This window comes from Panthera uncia, chromosome D2, assembly GCF_023721935.1.
Source record: "Panthera uncia isolate 11264 chromosome D2, Puncia_PCG_1.0, whole genome shotgun sequence".
NCBI lineage: Eukaryota > Metazoa > Chordata > Mammalia > Carnivora > Felidae > Panthera > Panthera uncia.
In genome coordinates, this window is record NC_064818.1 from 56022757 (window position 1) to 56046081 (window position 23325).

At 36.7% G+C, this 23325-nt stretch overlaps 1 pseudogene; it reads right to left on the minus strand.

Moving 5' to 3' along the window:
• Positions 1-484: 484 nt before the first annotated feature.
• Positions 485-1668, minus strand: LOC125932864 (60S ribosomal protein L6-like; annotated as a pseudogene).
• Between the last annotated feature and the right edge of the window lie 21657 nt (positions 1669-23325).

Genomic DNA, 23325 nt, shown 5'->3' on the forward strand with positions numbered 1-23325 from the left:
CCACCTGGGTTCACTAGAAATTTCTATCAATGTTATAAATAAATAAATAAATAAATAATAAAAATAAATAAATAAATAAATAATAAATAAATAAATAAACGTTAAAATAAATAAACGTTAAAAAAATTTTTTTAAATAAAACTCCATGTCCACCTGGGTTCACTAGAAATTTCTATCAACCTTTAAGGAAGACTTAATATCAATGTTACACAAACTCGGAAAATAAAAGGGAAAAGAATGTTTCCACTTTATTTTTATAACCCAGCTTAACCCTGACACCAAAATCTGACAAGGACATTACAAAAAAAGAAACCTACAGACCAATATGCCAAAGACTCAATTGTATTAATTAAGGGGAAAAGACAGTGTTTTCAACAAATGTTGCCAGAATAAATGAATAAACATATGAAAAAAATGAATATTAATATTCCTTGACACAATTTTTTTTTTCCTTGACACAATTAATTAATGTGAAATGGACCACAGACCTCAATGTAAAAGCAAAACCATAAAATGTCTAGAAGAAAACATGAAAGAAAATTTTTGTGTCCTTGAGAGTTAACAAAGATTTCTTAGATAGAACACCAAGAACACTGACCATAAAAAATTTTTTTGATAAACTGGACTTACCATATTTAAAACTTTCTGCTCTGTAAAACTGACTAAAAGTTAGAAGTTCACTAACAGGAGAAAATGTAAACAGATTGTGGGATAGTCATACAATGAAAAACAACTCAGAATTTTTTAATTTTATTCATTATTTATTTTTTGAAATGGATCAGTTATTTCATTAAGTTCTTGGTAAGAAATTCAGAACACCAATTTGTGAGGATAAATTCCATTTGTGAGAGAAAACACAGAGCGGAAGTGGCTCTGAGGCTGAGAAACAGCTTTGATTTTTGGCAGAATTTGTGAATCCACAGCTTTCTGGTCAACCTTGCACTGCTCTGTAATCTCATATTTCTCCTTCTCTGTGTCAAAGATCTCACCTTCCTGGTGTCTGGGTTTGCATAGCTTCTTATTCTTGAAGTAAGCATCAGTGAGATGTTTTGGGATTTTTGCACTACTGATATCAATTTTCATGTAGGTGGCAATGACAAATTGGTGTGTTCTATGCAGAGGAACTCAACTAAGGGACATAGAGATCTGGTCACAAATAGCAAGCCACTGTTCAGTTGCTTCAGGAAAATCACCCTCTTGCCTCTGTGGCATCCAGTGAGGATGATCAAAATGGTCCCAGAAATGATGCTATCTCAGTTTTCTCACATGCTGAAAGGTCTTTTGCTTGGCTCAACAGCTTTTGAGGCACATCTTCAGTAGGAAAATACCTAGACATTCTGCAAAGTTTAACCACTCAAGTATCACCATTCTTGTCACCACCAGCTAGTTTTTTGACTATAGCAAGAACCTTCTCCTTCTGTTTCTTTTCAACCCTGGATTTAGCTGCTGAATACTTCCTCTTGTACATGGCCTTTTTGGAATATATAGCTGATGGGGAGTATTCACCAATTCCTCTGACTACGTCAGAGTTTCAGCTAGAATGGGGCCTCCCCTTCTTGGGCATTTTAGCCCTGAGATTACTCTACTTAACCTTGCACCAGGATCAGCTTTCTTGGCTTCAAGTTTCTTCTCCTTACTACCAGGCTTCTTGGCTTTTTCATCCACCATCTTGCAAGATGGGAAAGAATAAAAAAAATTTTTTAATGAACTACTGATAACACATAACTAAGATGAGCACCGGAATCATTATGCTAAACTTAAAAAGCTAGACACAAAACAATATATATGAAGTTTAAGAACAGGCAAAATAATCTATGGTGATAGAAATCTGAACAGTAGTTGCCCTGCAAGATGTGATGGACCAGAAAGGGACCTATTGTAAGGGACTTTCTGGATGATGGAAATGTTCTAGATCATGTTTCAGGTGATGGTTACATAGATGCATACTTTTATCAAAAGCAATCAAACTGTACACTTCAGATATTTGCAATTTTATGACATATAAATTTTATTCACACTTTAAAGTAACAATATGGGGGGGGAGGAATTTTAGTTCCTACCAAAAGGCACCTAGATTTCAAAAGGCACCAAGTACCAAGTAAAATATAACTCAAATGACCCATACACCTTACATGAATCCAATTACAGACTCTTAACACAGCTAAAATGAAAGGTTTCAAAGTTTACTCACCTAATATTCTACAGATTAGAAAAGGCATACTCACTACAAAAAGACATAACAAGAACAGCAGGTAGCAACAGCATGGAGTGTCATCTGTTACCTGCTTCTTCACCTCCCCATAGTGTTCAACTTCTAAGGAAAATCCACCTGAACTCTCTGGAGACCAAAAGATGCCTATAAGCTTTCAGGCCTTGCCACCATAAGCTAGAAATAACTCCAGACAAAACTTATCATCAAAACAATAGCCAGGGCCAACCCAAAAGCAATCAGTTCTTTGGTAGCCCTATCAAGGTCATTCAAGTCAGTGAGACTAACCTTTCTCAACATTAACCCAGGATTCTAATCAAGCTGACATGGAGATGAACTTATTTTGTCCAGCTGGCTACAAAAACACATGCATGAAATCTTTCTTGCTCACCCTCATGCTAGCCTTTCCCTCTCCTCTTCCTGTTTCTTTTCTTTTTCACACATGCACAAACAGTCACGTCGTCATATGAGACAAGTGAACACTGAATCTTATGGGTAAAAAAACAGATGTTTTCCAATTATCCTTCACAAAACCATATTTTATATCGGGTTCTTCTATGGATTTATAGCCAATGAAGAGATGTTACTACATTAGCTCATGGAGGGGGATGATAAAAACTGGAAAGGAAGAGTCAGACAAGGCAAAGAGAAGCTATCCAGAAGGCTGCAATTGGAGAAGCATGACAAATGGGCAGCACAGTTTTAGAGGGTTCCGGCAGAAAGGCAGATTGCCTGACTGGGAGAGATTCTCCACAGCTGGAGCATCGCACACACCATCTGGAATTTTTTAAATCTGCTTTCCCCAGGTGATCTGATTCTCAGAGTGCCAGTGGAGATGAGAAAAGAAGTAATTGTATAGCTCAGAACAGCTCCAAATGCTCCCCAAATTAGTTAATGAAATCTTGTTTGAATCAGTTTCAGCTTCTCCTCCAAATTGAGCCTCTAGTTTTGTGTTGTTGTTTCCTCAAAAAAAAAAAAAAATTGAATGGTAGGAGTTTAACCCCTAAAGGTTTTCTGTACAGTGGAACAAAACAGGATTCCCAGCACAATGGGCAAAAATGGTGCTCCAACTGTCAGATCTGGCCCAAATTTCTCAATACAGGCCAACAAAGCTTCATTTTCAGTCTCACTTCTCTTGACTGGTCTTAGCACTACTTTTAGCTGTTGCCAAATGGAGAGCATACATACTGAGGTCCCCAGTTTTCTTCCCCAGATGGTCTAAACTTCAGAATTAAAATAAAGGAAAATGCAATTTTAAAAATTAAGAGCAACCACAAACTAAACTGTCATAAAAATGAAAGACCTTCATTTTCTTTTTCTCACAATATATATGTCCCTGTGAATGTGGAGGTGGGGAACAGTGGGGGAGTATATGCAAGAGAAAAAGTGATAGAGCTTACTGGGGAATAGGAGGGGTCAGGGAAGGAATAAAAAAGTAGCAGGAAAGGAATTCTGCCTCTATCCTCTATCCTCATTTCTGTCTCCAGTTGACTTTTTTTTTTTTTTTTTTTTGGTCTCTTATCTTGTACCAAAAGTATAAAGCAAACTTTTTCTACAAATGGCCAGATAGCAACTTGGCAACTATTTTATTTTAGGCTTTATGGGCCATGCGGGTTGGGTCACAAATACTCAACTCTGTCATTCTAGCAAAAAAAAAAACAACCATAGACAATATATAAATGAACAAACATGGCTTTGTTCCAATTATTGGATAATGAAATTTAGATTTCAAATACATCTCATATGTCATGAAATATTATTATTGTGGTTTTTAAGAACCATTTAAAATGTAAAAACCACTCTTTGCTCAAAAATCATGCTCAAAAACAGCAGGCCATATTTGGCCCATGGGCCACAGTTTGCCAATCCCTGTATAATACCAATGAACAACACCTCTAATAAAGGTTCAGTTCCAGAACTATACAATAACCACAGCAGGAGTCTCACATAATTCCTTACTCAGGAAAAACTCAGAGTAGAGTTTTTCAAACTTGAAGTATTCCATTATACCATGAGGAACTGTGGCAAACTTTTCATTCTCAGGATCACAGACGTCTAGAGGTCTAAATACATGTGTGTTAAAATAAATTCCTTCCCACTTTTAAACTTACAAAATTGTCCTACTTTATCTATTCTTTTTATGGATCTTCTTCACTCTTGTTGGCAAGAAAGGGTAGACTCTTGATGACCATAAACATTTTCAAGTATCTACTAGTACTTTACTTTGGTGATGATATAAATTAATATAGACAGCAGTACAGTTCTTTTCTCTTTCTACCCCTGCATTTTTTTAAAATGAAAACACTAATATGTCCACCAAACAAATTAGCATCTCTATGTTAGCAGACTATTTGCTGGGAACAACAAACTCATATGTCATTTTCAAAGATGAAAAAGAACTGGGTGCAAAAAGCAAGACCAGCTTATAACTTGTAAGTTTGGGCATGGAACTTTTCACAAGAGTTTTCACTAAAGGGACCATTCCTACACAAAGGTACCAAGCCAGGAGCTGGTGCTACAGATATGGTCCTGCCCTCAAAAAACTTACAGTCTAGTTGTAGAGACATAAGAGGCCCAAAGAAGAGTAATATAATAACCACAAACACTTTAAATAGTTTAATATATATTAAAATGTACAGCAATATAGAATCCCACACAGATATACTAAAAATGAAAGCTTAGAGAAATTGTATGAGAAAAATTCCAACTCAAAAACATGTTGGAAAAATTTTTCCTGCCTAGCAAAAACAAAATTAGAAAAATACTCCAAAATAATAAAGTGTATGTCCCTTACCTACTCCCCCCCCAAAAAACCTATGGATAATAAATAAGGATCATCTTAAGAGAAAAAGAAGACACTTACTACAACTACAGTAAAGCATAAGAAATAGAGCACAAAAGATATACTAAAATGATAATATGGACATAAATAAATGTCCTTGTGGCATATATTAGGAGATATATTCTTATGTTTAAAGTCAACAGTGAATTTAGAAGTTTGAGCTAGTAGTGTTAAAATTCTACAGAAAATGCAAACATGTGGTAGAAATGCAAACTGGTATAGCCACTGTGGAAAACAGTATGGAGGTTTCTCAAAAAGTTAAAAATAGAATTACCCGACGATCCAGTACTTGCACTATTGAGTATTTACCCCCAAAATACAAAAACACTAATTCAAAGGGATACATGCATTTCTACTTTTACAGCAGTATTATTTACAATAGCCAAATTATGGAAACAGCCCAAGTGTTCACTGATACATAAATGGATAAAGAAGATGTGGTATTATATATAGTGGAATATTGCTCAGCTATTAAAAAAATGAAATCTTGCCATTTGCAACAACATGGACAAATTAAAGAGTTTCATGCTAAGCTAAATAAGTCAGTCAGAGAAAGACAAATACCATATGATTTCACTCATACATGGAATTTAAGAAAGAAAACAAATGAGCAAAGGGGAAAAAAGAGGGACAGACAAACCAAGAAACAGACTCTTTTTTTTCAATATTCACTGTTTATTTTGTTAGAAGTATTTATAGTGGATCTCACTTAATTTAATAGACGTTGAAACACCTACTTATTTTGTGAGATCCTTTGGTTATAAATTTGTAATCCTCCTTGTGGTGGTTGTGTGTGAAAAAGACTCTTAACTATAGAGAACAAACTGATGGTTACCAGAGAGGAAGTGAGAGAGAGATGGGTGAAATAGGTGATGGGGATTAAAGAGTACACTTATCATGAAAAAAATAAAATAGAATAAAATAAAATAAAATAAAATAAAATGAATGGATGTACAAACCATGTTGAAATATATGTAGAGAACTGTTTAAAGAAGCAAATAAAGATGTTTCTGAAAGTGGGGGGAAAAAAAAGAAAGAAAGAAAATGCCAACATGGACAACAGCGAAGAACTCAAGGAAACTAAGTATCTGGTGACAGGTACACATGACAAATAATCCAGGAACTCAGAGAAGGCTGAGGACTGGAGCAGTGATTTACAGAATACAGTTACACAGAGAGCCCTTCAGAAAAGAAACCCAGATGTTGAGAGGAAGGGGTGGCACACCACAGACGGTGATGATGGAAGTGAACTTGGGCAGGAAAGAAAGCTGCCTGCCCCACAGCAAAAGGAGTCAATCCATTGGAAAATAATGCAAAACAAACAAACAAAATAACGCCAGACCCAGACAGCAGGGGAAAACCAAACCTCAAGATAATCTAACATCTCTTCTATATAATCTACCTGTGACAATAATCAATGAGCATTTGAATCATAAAGTTATTTTGAGATTATCTAATCCTATGCATTAGTTTTATAGATAAATCTTCAACCCAGAAGGGAACTATCTTACACAAGGTCACATAATGAGTTGGTGACAGGTATAGACTTAGTCTGGACTCCCAGATAGTCCAATATGCTGTCCATTGCACTACACTGCCTCCATACCAAGTCCTCAAGTGAGGTGTCCATTCTGTTACTCTCTCAGGACTTTCTTGCAAGTTGCTTTCAGTATTTGAACTTACAACTGTAGGCCTGTAAATTCAATGCTTAGGAGAATAAAAGTAACTGGGTTTTATTGTTGTTTGTTTTTTATCATTATAGCCTTTCCATTACTGATTATATAGCCTTGAGCAAGTTACTTTACCCTCTAAACTTCAGGTTTTACATCTAGAAGATAATAGTGCCTCACACAAAGGACTATGGTAAAGATTAAGTAATATTTTACATATAAAGCATGTAGTATATGTCCCACAATATAATAAACAAGTGTTTGCTACTGTTAAAGAAAATATTCTCTCTCTCTCTTATTTATGCCCATGAGAAGCACCACAGCCTAGTGGTTAGGACAGTAAAGAGCATAGACTCTGGATGCCCCTGCTATACCACTTCCTAACTGTGTGAGCTTGGGCAAATTACTTAAACTCTCTGTGTCTCACATTCCCTATCTTTAAATAGGGTTGTTGTAAGGATTAAGTGGGATATTGTATGCAAACAATATCTTAAAAAATAGAAATGCTTTAATAGGAGCATTTGTTAATTGAAAATTTTAACCTATAGAAACTTGCATCTGCTGAGAAGTACAAGAGAAAATTTTGGCTTTTCCCCATGGTTAGGTATGAGATAGTGACAATATATGCTTATAATAAGCTTGTGGTGGTTTTGGAGGGGGAGAGGAGAATGGGCCACCGAAATCCCTATCAGGATGTTTTCTGTGCATAATTAAACTGCCTGTAACTTGTTCTTTCCAGTCAAAGAGAAGAATGAAATGTACCACCCTTCCAACCTACCCCTACTTTCTCACAGATATTTGGTATGTAGTAGCTGAATTTTCTCATTAAACATTTTGAGGGCATTTTTATTTTTACTTTTTTATGTTTATTTATTTTTGAGAGAGAGAGAGAGACAGACAGACAGAATGTGAGTGGGAGAAGGGCAAAGAGAGAGAGACACACACACACAGAATCCAAAGCAGGCTCAGGCTCTGAGCTGTCAGCAAAGAGTCTGATGCGGGGCTCAAATTCATGAACCGTGAGATCATGACCTGAGCTGAAGTCAGATACTTAACCAACTGAGCCACTCAGGTGCCCCTTGAGGGAATTTTTAAATAAAGTTTTTTCTGCTGCATTTTCCCCAACTCTCCATGTCTCTGTTATCCACAGGTACAAAGGCCTAGGAGCCCAGTATCAGCACGATGGCCTTCCACTAAAGCCAAAATCCTAAATCTGGAACTGGGAGATCCACTGAGATTACAGCCAGTAATCTGTCCATAGGCATAGCCAATGGTCAGAGCCAGCAGTCATGAAGTAAGCAAAATTAATATCCAAGACCTAAGCCAAGAGCCATAAAACAAAGTTGGCAGGGAGAGGCGAGGAAGGGAAATGGGTGTCAAAGCTAAGCCAAAGGAGTTACAAACACCTCATATTACCAGAACCACCTAGAGTCCATTGCAAACTGTTACTGCTGCTTTAGGCACAGTCTCCTTAAAGACCACTGACCAATGGCTGAGCCATAAGGAACAGTCAGTTTGGAAGGGAACATCTTAGTTCTGTGGCTCCTTTGTCAATTCTCCTATTTTCTAGTTTCCCTTATCATGGTGTGCTATTTCTAGCAATGTAGGCTTAGATGTGAATCTCTTCCTTCTTGGGCCAGTAATTTAAGCTCTGTGAACCTCAGCTAGCTCATCTGTACAACGATAATAGTAAGTTTTATCTTCATAGATTTGGTTTAAAGATTGCATGAGAATACATGTGAAAATCTTGAAGATTTGACAAAATACAAGTGAAGCTTTTGTAAGACACACTATAAACAAAAAGATAAATGTTAATATCCCTAATAATTCAAAAACTTCTACAAATCAGGATGAAAAATATAAATAACACACACAGAAAAAATGGCAAGGAATTAAAAGGTAATTCACAGAAAATATACAATTTGCTCAACCACACTGGGGATCAGGGCACTGCAAACTAAAGAGGGAGGTACCACTTTTCAGCTTGGCAAGAATTAAAGGGACTAATAATACCCATGTTGGCAAGGATATGGGCAAAAGGATACTCCTATAACACAGTTGGAGGAAATAGAAAGCTTTTAGGTAGGCAATTTGCCTGTAACATTTAAAACGTGACTTTTTATTCCATCAATTCTACTGCTAGTAAACTATCAATCAGAAATACTATCATAAATTCATAAAAATATATGTACGGGATATGCATTAAAATAACTAAGTTGCATATATATATGTGTGCCTATATATAGATATTTTATATTTATACTGGCCAAAAAGAAAACCACAGGTCCAAAATGGCATCAGTTAGGCTGTCATAAAACCACAGCTTAATACCTAATCTAGTTGCAGTTTCAACATCCTCCAGAAATTTGTCTTTTTTTAATTTTTTAAAAATATTTATTTTTGAGAGACAGAAACAGAGCACGAGCAGGGGAAGGGCAGAGAGAGAGGGAGACACAGAATCCGAAGCAAGCTCCAGGCTCTGAGCTGTCAGTACAGAGCCCAATGTGGGGCTCGAACCCACGAACTCTAAGATCATGACCTGAGCCAAAGTCAGACACTTAACCGACTGAGCCACCCAGGCACCCCCCCCCCCCCAACTGAAATGTAAGCCTTAACAGGTCAGTCAGAATTTTTCTGATCAGTGCCAATGAGGTTATTTGACCACCTACTTTCCCCTCTAAGGGAAAGTGACCTTGCCTGAAACAATCCTTTTCATTTGCTAATAACTTTCTTACCCCACCCTCATTTCTATAAAAATTTTTCATTTTGTGCAACTCTTGGAGCTCCCCTCTACTTGCTAGATGGGATGCTGCCAATTCTTGAATCATTTAATAAAACCAATTAGATCTTCAAATTTACTCACCTGAATTTTGTTTTTTAACATAATGTTGCTATAAATGTTACATATACACACATAAATATGTTTATATGTGAAGAGAAAAGGTCTGGAAGCTTATACAGCTGTTAATGGTATCAATTCCAGGGAAGTGGGGTTGGAGAACATGGGGAGGAGGGGCCTTATATTTTATATACATTTATAATGTATTAAATATGTACATAGCATAGAATTTTCTCCAATAGAATGAAATTCTTTCATAATCTTTAAAGAAAAAAAAGAAAATGTTTTGCAGATTATAAAGCAAAGCACAGTTGTTATTTTTCTTTTTTTTTTATTTTTTTTAATTACATTTATTTATTTTTGAGAGACAGAGTGAGACAGAGTGCAAGCAGGGGAGGGGCAGAGAGAGAAGGAGACCACAGAATCCAAAGCAGGCTCCAGGCTCTGAGCAAGCATTCAGCACAGAGACCAACGTGGGGCTCGAACCCACGAGCCATGAGATCATGACTTGAGCTGAAGTCAAACACTTAACCAACTGAGCCACCCAGGTGTCCCAGGGTATTATTTTTCTTAAATATACCTTATCAACCAAAAGAAATTCAGGATGACATACAGATGTGAAGTGTTATTCTTTATTACCAGAATTTCTTACTTAAAATTATTTTTAAGTCAAGAAAAAAAACAATTGTGTCAAGTCTTCCATATACATAAAAATACAGTAATTCTAGGTTTAAGGTATAAAATCATAGCTCTAGAAAATTTCCTTGTAAACTTTATCAAGTCTAGTGACCCTTTTTAACTGTTATTCTCATGCTTAAAGCATATTATAGATATTAATACTATTCTTAAGACATGACACCATCTCTACCTACTTGTCCTCTGAAGTAATTACCCCAAACTAAAAATTCCTTCTTTTTATATCTTCCCCTTTTCTCAGTTTATTAAATCATTCTAAATTTGAACATATTTCTCTCAGGTACAACAAGATCACCAGCTCAATTTTGTGAGATAAGCAGATTAGACACAATTGCTTTCCATTTCATCATTCAAGGTAACATAAAAATGTTACAAGTTCATCAAAAAACAAGAATTCCAATAAACCATGTTAAGTTCAGAGGCAAATAGAGCTTTTTTTTTTTTTTTGCCCTTTTCTGTTCCTGGTTCTCCTTTAGTACTGCCTCCCAAATTATCCCAAGCACCCTCCCAACAAAGCCTGCTTTCTGGAAAGGATCTGAAAAGTAAATTCATGAGTAAAAAACATACAAATAAATAAAGCTATAACTGTTAAATTTCAGAAATTGATTTTTAAAATTACACATGAGTACCCAATATTGCGAGGTTCTATATATGATGTGAACCAAACTGATGGGCCCTACCCTCAGAAAACACGGAAGAACAGATAAATAAACAAGTAGTTAGACTAAAGTGTGGTTTGCTATGATAGAGTTAAGACACAGTGTTATAAGAGGGAAGGTCTAACCAAGTGCAAAGGGTCAGAGAATTCTAGAAGAAATATCTAAGCCAAGGAGTAAAGAGTGAACATCAACTAGACAAAGGTACATGGGAAGAAGAATGAAGGCATGAAGAATGCCTTCCTGACATTTCTGAAATCACATCACCCCAATTCATCCAAAATATATGTCTGACTCTGATGAGCAGTAAAGTGGGAACAAAATTCAAACCTTCTAACTTCCAGTTCCTTTCATCATTTGGAATACTCTATCCCTCGCATCCTCTCCTCTCTTCAGCTTCAAGTGGTCATGGAAAACAACTGAACTGGTAAAAAGAGAAGTCACAGAAGATCACAAATGCAGAGCACAAAGAGAATAGGTATAGGCAGGCAGCTGGGGAAATGGTTTTGTAAGACTTTCTCTGAAGGACAAATGTTTAGGACAAAACAAAATTCCCAGCAACGGTGTATATGCCCCTAAAGACTGTAGTTTTGACAGGGCAGTAAATATTCAACCCAATGTCCAAACAGAACAAATATCTGGATAGTCTGTGCCAAACCAAGATTAAAAACTTCTGAAATAAAGGGGCACCCGGGTGGCTCAGTTGGTTAAGCATCTGACTTCAGCTCAGGTCATGATCTCGTGGTCCACGAGTTCGAGCCCCATGTCAGGCTCTGTGCTGACAGCTCAGAGCCTGGAGCCTGCTTCAGATTCTGTGTTTCCCTTTCACTCTGACCCTCCTCTGTTCATTCTCTCTCTCTCTCTCTCTCCCTCTCTCTCTCTCTCTCTCTCAAAAATAAACATTAAAAAAATTTTAAAAAAAACTTCTGAAATAAAAAATAGCCAGTAATAAATTTATCCATTTTCAGCTAAGCAATATTTAGAGGGGAATTTATAACCTCAAATGTCTCTGCTAGAAAAAAAATCTCAAATCAATAACCCGAGCTCCCACCTTTAGAACCTAGGAAGCGAAGAGTAAACTCAATTCACAGCAAAGAGAGGAAAGGAAATAATAAATATTACACTGTAAATCAATTAAGTAGAAGATAAAAATGCAGTAGAAAAAAATAAATAAAACCAAAAAATGCTTCTCAGAAAAGGTTAAAAAATTTTTTTCCAAACTTTTAGCAAGTCCCACTAAGGAAAAAGATGAGAAGACAGAGCACCAAAATCAGGAATGTAAAAGGGCACATAACCACTGAATCTACAGAAATTAAAAGATTATAAAGGAGTATTATGAACAATTTTATGTCAATAAATTAAATAATGTAGATGAAATGAACAAATTCCTAGAAAGACACAAATGACGAAAATTGCCTTAGAAAGAAATAGAAAATTTGAATGAACCTATAATGAGTAAAGACACTAAATTAGTAATTTAAAATCTTTGCTCAAAGACAAAACCAGATCCAGATGACTCTACTGGTGAATTCTGTTAAGCATGTAAGAAGAAATAACACCAATCCTTCATGAACTCTTCCAGAAAATGGAGGAGGGAATACTTCCCAACTCATAGGACGTCAGTGTTCCTCCAAGAGTGCTTTCTAAACTTGCTCTGAACAAAACCTAGGATCACAGAACTCAGTTAATGCTGATATCTTCAGGTTCCATATGGATTCATAAGGCCAGATAGGAAGCTGGAAATGTCCAAATACATGTTAAGAAAGCTCTAGAACCAACCTGGACTTCAAAAGTCCTTTAAAAATTTAAGACTATCTCATGGAAAAATTGAGAATAGCTCCCTTAAAAAGCCATAAACGGGGCACCTTGGTGGCTCAGTTAGTTAAGAGTCTGACTCTTGATTTCAGCTCAGGTGATGATCTCACGGTTCCTGGGTTCAAGCCCCACATTGGGCTCTATGCTGAAATTGCAGAGTCTGCTTGGGATTCTCTGTCTCTCTGTCTCTCTGTCTCTCTCTCTCTCTCTCTCTCTCTCTCTGCCCAGCCCCAGCTTGCATGCTCTCTCTCTCTCTCTCTCTCTCTCTTTCACTCTCCCTCTCTCTCTCAAAAATAGATAGATAAATAGATAGATAACATTTTTTTAAGCCATAAAGGACCTTTTCCCCTATTTCTGCCCAAAGAAGTTAGTAACAAATATTCTGGCTTGCAGGGAAATACTAGGACCAAGTCATGGGAGCTAGGTGTCTCAGTTCTCAAATAACTTTGTAGTTTTTGGACATCCTTATTGGTTTAGGTGATATCTCATATTTGAAGTTACTACATCTATGGAAAACAAGTGATTTTCCAGTTTAAAAAAAAACTTATATTTAAGACTATATTGCAAAAAAACAAAAACAAAAACAAAAAAACACTTTTTATTCCCTCTCTTCTTCCTTCTTATATACTTAATTACATGCATACCATAGTTATATCCATATAGTACCAATACTCAACTTCACAGTTACAAGTGACACTGAAAAGTGATTAGCTAAATCAGCATGAAATGGCAATGATGTATATGATAGCCATATAGAATTTTTACTTAGTACTCAGTGCTGTCATGTATCATCTCACCTAATGTTTACATTGTCCATGTTTATTCTCATCTAAAGAGGGTTATATAGCTACTGCAACTACTATAACTGTAACAGCCTCTTATCTGATAAACTGAAAAAAAACTATGCCTACTTAGACAAATCAGATTGGGATATTAATAAAACTGGGATAGAGGTAGAGAAACAGAGTCTACATATCTAGGTATTGAGATTTGGGGGAAAGAACAGAGCAAGGTTTTTCAGGACTGTTGCCCAGATCAATTTAGAGAGAGATGTTTAAAGACTTTTTTTTAAGTTTATTTATTTGTTTTGAGAGAGGGCACAAGTTGGGGAGAAACGGAGAGAGAGAGGGAGAGAGAGAATTGCAAGCTGTCAGCACACAGCCCAGCAGAGGGCTCAAACTCATGAGCCATGAGATCATGACTTGAGCCGAAATCAAGAGTCAGATGCTTGGGGCAACTGGGTGGCTCAGTTGATTAAGCATCCACCTTTGGCTCAGGTAATGATCTCACCGCTTGTGAGTTCAAGCCCTGCATCAGACTGTGTGCTGACAGCTCAGCACAGAGCCTGGAACTTGCTTCAGATTCTGTGTCTCCCTCTGTAGGCCCCTTCCCCGTTCATGCTCTCTCTCTCTCTCTCTCTCAAAAGTAAATAAAAACATTAAAAAAAAAAAAAAAAAAAAAAGAGTTGGACGCTTAACCAACTGAGCCACCCAGGCACCCCTAAAGACTTTTTTTTTAAGTTTTTCTGTGTGTGAATAATGTAACAACACCAAAAGCATGACCCATAAAAGAAAAAAAATGATAAACTGTATTTCATCAAAATTAAGAATTTCTGCTCTTTGAAAGACACTGTTGGGAGAATGAAAAGACAAGCCACAGACCAGGAGAAACTATTTGTAAATCACATATCTGATAACACTTTTATCTAGAATATATGAAAAACTCTCAAAGCTCAATTACAAATGAAGAAAGCAATTTTTTAAATGGGCAAAATATTACTTCTCCAAAGATCATTTACTATTGACAAATAAGCACATGAAGTGATGCTAACATCATTTTTCATCAGGGAAATGAAAATTAAAACCATAATTAGATACCACTGTCTTTCTATTAAAATGGCTAAAATTACAAAGACTGATCATACCAAGTATTGACAAAGATGTAAAGCTACTAAAACTTCCATACAATACTAATGGAAAGTAAAATGATTACAACCACTATAAAAAAACCAGTTTGGTAGTTTCTTAAAAAGTTAAACATTCACTTGCTAGAGAATTAAATGATATATCCATACAAAGATTTGCACAAGAATATAAATTGTGGTTGTATTTGTGATAGTTAAAAACTGAAAAAAACAAAAACAAAAGATGTCCATCAACAGGTCAATGGATAACCAAATTGTGGTATAGTGATACAACAATTATTCAGCAATAAAAAGGAATAAATTATTGACATGTGCAACAACATGGATGAATCTCAAAATAATTATGCTGATTAAAAGAAGCCAACAAAAAACAATACATATTGTATGATTCCATTTGTATAAAAAAATTTTTAATGCAATCTGATGTATAATGACAGAAAATAGGTCAGTGGTAGCCTAATGACAGGCGAGCCAGAGTGAAGCAGAAAGAACGTATTACAAAGGGACATGAGGAAACTTTTGGGGTATACAGATGCATTCATTATTTTGATTGTGGTGATGATTTCACCTAGATTTGAACCCAGATCTGTCTGTCTTCAAAGCCCATATTCTTTACACTGTTCTAATCTACGGGAAAAGTGGTTCTTTACACTGTTCTAATCTATGGTATGGACATGACATTGTAATTATCTTTTAAAAAGAAAAAGATAATTTCATATTATAAAATTATTTCATTTGGGTTTTAAGTTTTTAGTCTAATGTTCCTTGTGGAAAACTACTTTAATATGCACCAGTTTGAACTATATTGGCAAAAAACAGTAATAATAATACTTATAAAATTATTTCATTGTTTCTTACTTTTCTAGCAAACAATATAAACCAGGTCTATAGCATTTGGGAAATAATGGCTTTGAGGACAAATACTATGATGCATTTCCTTCTTAAAGCCACAGATTCTGTCAGGGTCAGGGTATCTTTGGCATTGACTATGGACAGCCTGGAACCAAGTGCTCTTAGTTATATGAGAAAGTAATGTTTAGAGTTCATCAAATTGTTTTGCTTGGCGTTATCTTGACACTGCTCAATCATTTTGTAAATCCAAGTGATGCCAAGTCTACATGTTTCTGATTTAGTTCCACTTAGCAAATCAAAGTGCTGCTTTATGAATGCTGTTTGAGATTTAAGGCAATACCCAACTGGTATCCTTTGAAATAAGGAGACTGAGTCAGAAGCCATCATTCAAGTGGCAGATGGGTTAAAGATGCTTTATACAAACCAGCTCTATCAGTTTCCACTGAAGTTTATGCTCTTGCCAAATGCATTCTCTTAGAATATACAATGAGATTTTTTTTTCACATTTATAGGCCAAAATTCCTCTTTCAGCCACATCTTGCTTCAGTTTATTTGGAATAAGTTTCTATCTCTTTTATATAATGCTGATTATGGGATATTTGAAGTCATGTTGCTTGAATTCTAGAAGAGTCAAGAAATGTAGCAGAGCTGATAGGGAAATGACGTACAGAGAACATGAGACCAGGGCTAGTAGAAGTGCTCACATTCAAAGGCAAATAGATGAGAATTAAGTAGAAAGAAATAACAATGTGTATAAGCACAGATCTTTCTTCAAAATGAAGGTGGTGCTGAGATGGAGTGAATGGAGATAATCTAGGTGTCTGGAATTTTTAAATATTGCCATATATTCACATAGCTAAATAGAGAGACTGGTGCTAATCCCACTTTCTCTCTTCCTCTCTCTTAGTTTCTCACCCACTTTCATGATTCTACAACTCTCTAAATGTTTTGTTCTATTCAACAATAAGAACAAGTGTGGTGCAATGAGAGTTTAAAAAAGAGAGAAAGAAGGAAGAGGAGGAGGAGAAGGAAGAGGAGAAAGGGAGATGAGAAAGTACTAGATGGGAAGAAATAAGAATGAAGAGGAAAGAAAAAGAAGAGTATGGAAATACCTCAGTACCTTTATCACTAAAGCAGTTTTAAAAAGATTTTTGACACTCTTCCCATCAATAAGTTGGCTCTATGTCCTCTCCCCTTAAATCACAGTAGTCTTTTGGCTGCTTCTACCAATACAGTATGGCAGAAGTGATACTATGTGATACCCAAGATTAGGTCATTAAAGGCCAAACAGCTTCCATCTGGTTCTTTTGGAATATTTGTACTCTGAAAGGTCCCTCTAAGTACTCTACTGCTTGGTACCCAACCACCACAAGAGGCCATATGTAGGCGCTCTATTCAACAGGCCCAGTTGAGTTCAACTTTTAAGTTATCCTATCCCAGGCATCAGAAATGTAAGTGAAGAAGCCAGGACCAGCTTTGTAGGCACACAATGTATACAATCACACAGGGCCCACACTCAGAAGATGAGCCTTATCCTTGGTTTAATCTCTATTGTTGCCATCTTACAATTCTTAATAATTTTATCTTTGAACTTGTGTTCTATAAGTGAAGTCTAATGGAACATGAGTGTGAGCAGAGGAGATGCACACAATATGCGTATCTGCCACAGTTCCTTGTTGTTCCATTAGCATATAGCTTTCATGATGCTCACTACACAGCTTCTATAACACGCTTACCTTACATTCAAAGCCCTGTGCTCATAAGACCTCTGTGCTTAGTTTAAATGTCACTATCTTAAATTCTAAATGATTGTATCTTTTAACTTGTATTCATTAAGTCAAGTCCATGGGACAATGCAGCATACACACATGAACAGAGGCAATATGCACAAAATGCATATCCCTGCCCTACCCCACCCTGACACCTCTTTCATGGACAGCCTTTGTGATCTCTACAAGCACAGAATTCTGACGGATCCACAATATGTGTAAGTTTAGGGAGACCAAAGTGAGTCCAGAATAAGCATGTTTTACGTCTATGATTGAGTAAGCAGAGGCACTAACAGCCTTCAGAAGACACACTTTTCATTCAAACTAGAACTTGCTTTGAATGCAGGAAAAATGCAGTGGCATCCTAAGAAACTGGAACAGCCAAGGAAACCTATCATACCCTCTTACTCACGTTCCTTCCCCATATTATCCAACTACTTACAATGTAAATGAGGACGTAAAAAGAAAGGGAAAGACAGAACAACCCATAGTTCTTTTTCCTTTTGATTCTTCCTTATTCATCAGTAAGCCAAAGGTAGAGAATGTTGGTAGAATGTGTGCATTATCAAAGAGTGAAGTAAAAACTGTTGAAGTGGACTGCACATCATTTCTACTGTCATGGTAAGATCAAAATACATACACATGTGTGAGCCACAAAATACAAATCATGAAATTTCTGTGGTTCTGCATACAAGTCAAATACTCTTACATTCGCATTTAAAATTCACATTGTACAATGTAAAGATGAATAATGGTCCACCTCTTCCCACTACTGCTTCAATCTCTTTACAACATCATCTATCACTTAGCCTAGATCCAAAATGGGGAACTCACAAACTCTCTAAGTCTTAGGTTCCTTATCTGTAAAATAGGGATATTGAGACTTCACAGGATGGTTGGAAGATTAAAAATAATGTCTTTAAAGCCCTTACTTAGTACACTATCTGGACATATTAGTTATTCAGTAAGTAGTACTAGAGTACTATTCTACTGTGAAAAATAATGATGACGATGACACACTTTTCTAAAACTAATTCATTTTTAGACATTTTTAGACAGCTTTAGTTCACTGTGTGAACTAAAACATGTCTCTTTTCAAATTATACCAGTCCTATTCCATGAGGTCCTAGGCTCTACAGGCCATGGTTAATCCTTCCTCCACAGCTCTTTAGATGAAAGACAATGACAGGGTCTGTCATTTTGAGAACTAAAGAGTTGCTGCAGAGCCTATTCAATGTCTTTGCTAAGGCTGAACTCTCCAGTTAAACCCCTGAATATTGCACAGTTGGCTGATATTGCTCCCTCAGAAATTCACAGGTATTCTGTGTTATACTCTGTGTTATACCTAAGCAGGTAACTTGATATCACCCACCTTACATAGCCAGTCTCAGCCACATTCTCAGGCCATATGAACTTCAACTGAAAGCTTTGGGGGGTGAGAAATTCTTGACCAGACTTTTGGTTCCAGGAGGGCAGAGATTTTGTCACCTTTGTTTACTGCTAAATTTCTGGGTTCATACTAGATACACATTATTTGTTGAATGAATGAAAAAACAAATTCACAGGGAGCATAAGCACCATTAGGTATGTCATTACTTCCACCCTATTTTGTAGGAACCTCAAAGTTCATATTTGCCCAGGTCCTAAACTAAGGCCTTAACATGCAAGATACAAAAATATCTGAATGTCAAAAATTACATTATGTCATTTGGTAGCAAAAAGCAAAGAAAACAAACAAACAAAAAACTCTAATATGTAATTGCTATCTATAAAAACACATAAAAAGAAGAGAATAACAGAGAGACAATTTTATCCTCCAGCACTGAGCATGCCTTTAATTGGAGATCTCTAATTTACAGCTCTACAACTAAAACAAGAGTTAGAAAAGTGAGAAGACGTGTAGAAAAATAAAGTTTTGGAAATAGTCACTATATCGAAAATCAAAAGAAACCAGGTACATTTCATCCAGAGAAGCTGAGCCTTCAAGAATTTAAAGGAATACTACATTAATAATGGTGAATGGCTGTTCTGTTTCCATTGTAACAGAACAAAAGGAACCACCTTCAGTTATAGGAGATCTTTATACTGAAAATCCAAATTCATATCTCAAGGGATAAGAAACACTGGCAAAGACTGCCAAAAAGAGATATGAATTCTTCAAGTCTACAGACTTTGATGAAAAAAAGTATCCATCTTTCTAAGATTATTTAAGTGGATTTCTGCTCAAAAGGAAAGTGTGAACTTTCCTTGAGATAACCTCAAGATCATTATTTCCAAAAACTTTTGAAGCAGAAGCAACTGTGAAAAATAGGACATTTCCAAGTACCTAAGGTAAATAACATGTCTAGGAAAAAACTTTTTTAATCCTCCATTTCACTTTTTCTAAGATATCTTACATTTAAATAGTATTTCACAATTTACAGTGGACTTTCAAGTTTTTCACCTCTAGTTTTATTATGACATGATACCCCAGATCACCTGCCTAAGCTTGAAGGTTAAAGGGGATGAGAACAGATCAGAAGTCTTAGATTTAAATAAACTTAGAACAGAAACTCACAAAGGCCTCATATATGATGGACAGTGTAGGTTCACAGAGTAAAAGACAAACAGAAGGACAAGACTGCGAAGACAGATCCAGGGCACAGAGACTACTAACCAGCAGTCAAGGTCTTTTCTTCCTCAGGCCAGACAACACTATTTAGGGTGCACTGTAGGTACTCCAGAGGGCAGTGGAGAGTTCTCCATCCTTTCCAACCATCTGGGCATTCATTTCTGCGTGGAAAGAGGTGTTTGTTGGGAGGGACCCTTTTCCTCCAACAAATACGTTTTTGGTGTCAATAATGGATAAGAAAATGTCTTTAAGGAAAAAGAACAAATGGCAAAGACATGAGAATTTTGCAAAAAGCTGAAAATGCCTGTGAGCTAGAAGGCATTATTCTTTTGCAAGTCTAAATAAATTAAAGGCCTGCAAAATTGTATGGGAATGTGCAAAAGGCTTTTTTTTTTAAGTAACTGCTCAAGATTTTCTCCCAAGAGTCATTTCAGGCCTAGTCACCCCAGTTTCAATCTGAAACAGAAGGTACAGCTATTGGAAAAAGTCTGCTGTTCACAGCCAGGTCAGAAAGTCCGAGGTTTGTTTGGCTTGTGCCCTTTGCAGAGAGGACCATAAAACTCCATTCCTCCCCATCCTGAAATAAATGCTAGTCAGAATAATGTTCCCAGAATGTCAACAGAATGCCACAGAGAAACATTTGCTTTTCTTGGTAACCAGTGCATTTAAGGGCACTGAAGTCCATATTTTCAATTCCAGAGAACTAAGGGCAATGACAATGATTTCAGGCTTTTTTCCTCCTAAAGAAAATGCTTGAGAAAATTAAGATGTAAAATGGTTTCTTTTCTAGCAAATATGTATTGACCCCTTTCACTAAGAAACCACTTGGTGCACGTTAGCTCCCAGGTAGGTCAAAAGCCCTCACAGAAGGATCCAAATTTTCTCAGGGCATGGGTTTCCCCTTATACTCAGAGAGTTATTTTTAAAGTTAGATATTTCTGCAAACAAGCCAACTCTGAGTCTCCCTGGGGAACCATTTTTGCTGGGCAGGTTGGCTCCACTGGTTAGAAATTGATTTGAAGGAGGCAAATGATTTGAATTGTATTCCTTAAAGGCCAATATTCTAAAAAGCAGAAACAAAAGCAAAAATAAGAAAACCTGGTAAAACCAGAGATTGCACCTCTTATAAATTTATGCTAGCAAAATCAGTGTGATTATATCTGAAGAAGTTAACAGAGTAGGAGCTGAAAAACAAGTCAATGAACCAATTGGTCCCTTAGTCAGTGCTGCCCAACACACAGAAGGTACATAAAAAGTAACAAACTGAGCAGTGAAAAAGATCAGCATTGCTTATTTTGTAGTTCTCCCTCTCCTGGTCTATATCCTTCACACCTCCAGCTCAAAGTATATCTTGACCACCAACTATTCTACCTCTAGCACTGCTTATTCTCCTCTCTTCTACCACCCCCTCACTTGGCCTGCAAAGCAAGCCAAATGCAAGAATCTGTAAGTATATCCAGAATGTATGCTAGTGTGCCTCACTGCCCAGCAGCAGCAAAGAAAAATCCAAGAGGAGGTTTTTCTTGCTAAGTTCAGCCATGAATGCTCAATATTAAATCATGAAAGAGGAAGGAAACCTGGAGTTTATACAGATCAACTCCTATTTTCAAAATAAGGAATGTGAGGTCCAGTGAAATGGAGTAATTTGTCCAAGTCCGTGTGCTGGGGCTAATGCAGAGACCCAAGATTACTTCCCAGCACCTCAGCTGGCCAGGCCAGGACTAGTTGTCTACCTCATTTCTAAGCAACAGGAAACTACAATAAAAAGATAGGATCTGAACACTGGTTTTTTCTTCATGTGTCTCTTTTTCTCACCCAACGATTTTCACATTATCCTTTTCCACCTTGAATTCCTTCTAAGATATCGGTAATACTGGTACACAAATCTATTTATTCAATATTAAAACTTTCCTAAATGAGCAAGAAGCGATATTTATTAAAAACATTGATAGGAAATGAAAAATAAAAACTGGATATGAGTATAAGAGGCTTAGAGATAATATCTGTGAAGCTATTTTTATGAAGAGAAATGACTGGAATTTTATCCTGATACGGACTGAGATTAGACAAGAACACTAAGAAATGAGAAGTGCTTTCAGAGCAAAATCCCAATTTCTCAGTTTGGCATTCAAGGGCCAAAGGTTGCTCCCAACTTTTTTTTTTATCTCCGCTACTACTACTCACAGCATTCTATGTTCTAACCATACCAGACATCTCATCACTCCTCAGTATCCATAGCAAGCACTCATCTAATTCCTTTTTTAGGCTTATTGCTCTGTCTCGAATACTGTCATTGTCCCACCCACACCTCTGTCACCAGGCAAAACCACACTCAAAGTGCACCACAAATGATCAGGGCTACTTGAGGCCTTTCCAAAACAGCAGACAAATGTGAACTTTTTCTCTCCCAGTTTATTCCTTCCCAGAATGTTGTCTATTTCAGAACTTACACACTCCGTCTTCCGTGCACAGTGTAGTACGTCTGCTTCTATCAGCAGAGGCTGAGTACCTGAATAGCTGGGAATCAGTTTCCAGCCCAGAGTGCCAGCCCTCAGACTAGCCCAAAGAAGCCACACAATGTTTCTTTCATTGAACTGCAGATTTAGAAAGAAGGAAGTATTATTAATCAACATGAAATAATCCACATATGGTAATACACAAGAGTACTTTAATCGAAAGAGTTTAAATGACGACTTCTGTATATATTTGAATTGGATTTCTTACAGCAAATTAATTGTCCTTATCTCATCTTTCACTCAAAGAACAAATGTTTTCCACATCTTGAGACTTTGTCACAAAATGAAGACTCCTTTCTGTTTACTACTACACAAAAAAAAGAGAACCATTTCTCTTCTTCTGAGGATTGACAAGAGTTCAAACTCCATCCAACTCCCAAATAAGATCATGCAAAGAATCATTTTCCCATCTGTTGAATCCAAAAGACTCCCAGCAATTCCCAAACTCTAGACATCTTCATTGAGAAAAACACAGCCACCTATGGATGAAATGTATGTATCACTAGTTTGGAGAATGTTTGGTTTTCTCTGTATTATTCCAAGTCTAAAATTGCAGAATGAGAATGATTTTGGAAGGTTAGGGTCTAGAATTTTATTTTCACTGCATTTAAAAGCATATAACAGGCAAAGGATGAAAACTAGAGCCATGCACTGGTATTTGAAAAATCGTGTGTACTCTTAAAAACACATTTGCAGGGGCGCCTGGGTGGCGCAGTCGGTTAAGCGTCCGACTTCAGCCAGGTCACGATCTCGCGGTCCGTGAGTTCGAGCCCCGCGTCGGGCTCTGGGCTGATGGCTCAGAGCCTGGAGCCTGTTTCCGATTCTGTGTCTCCCTCTCTCTGCCCCTCCCCCGTTCATGCTCTGTCTGTCTCTCTCTGTCCCAAAAATAAATAAAAAACGTTGAAAAAAAAATTAAAAAAAAAAAA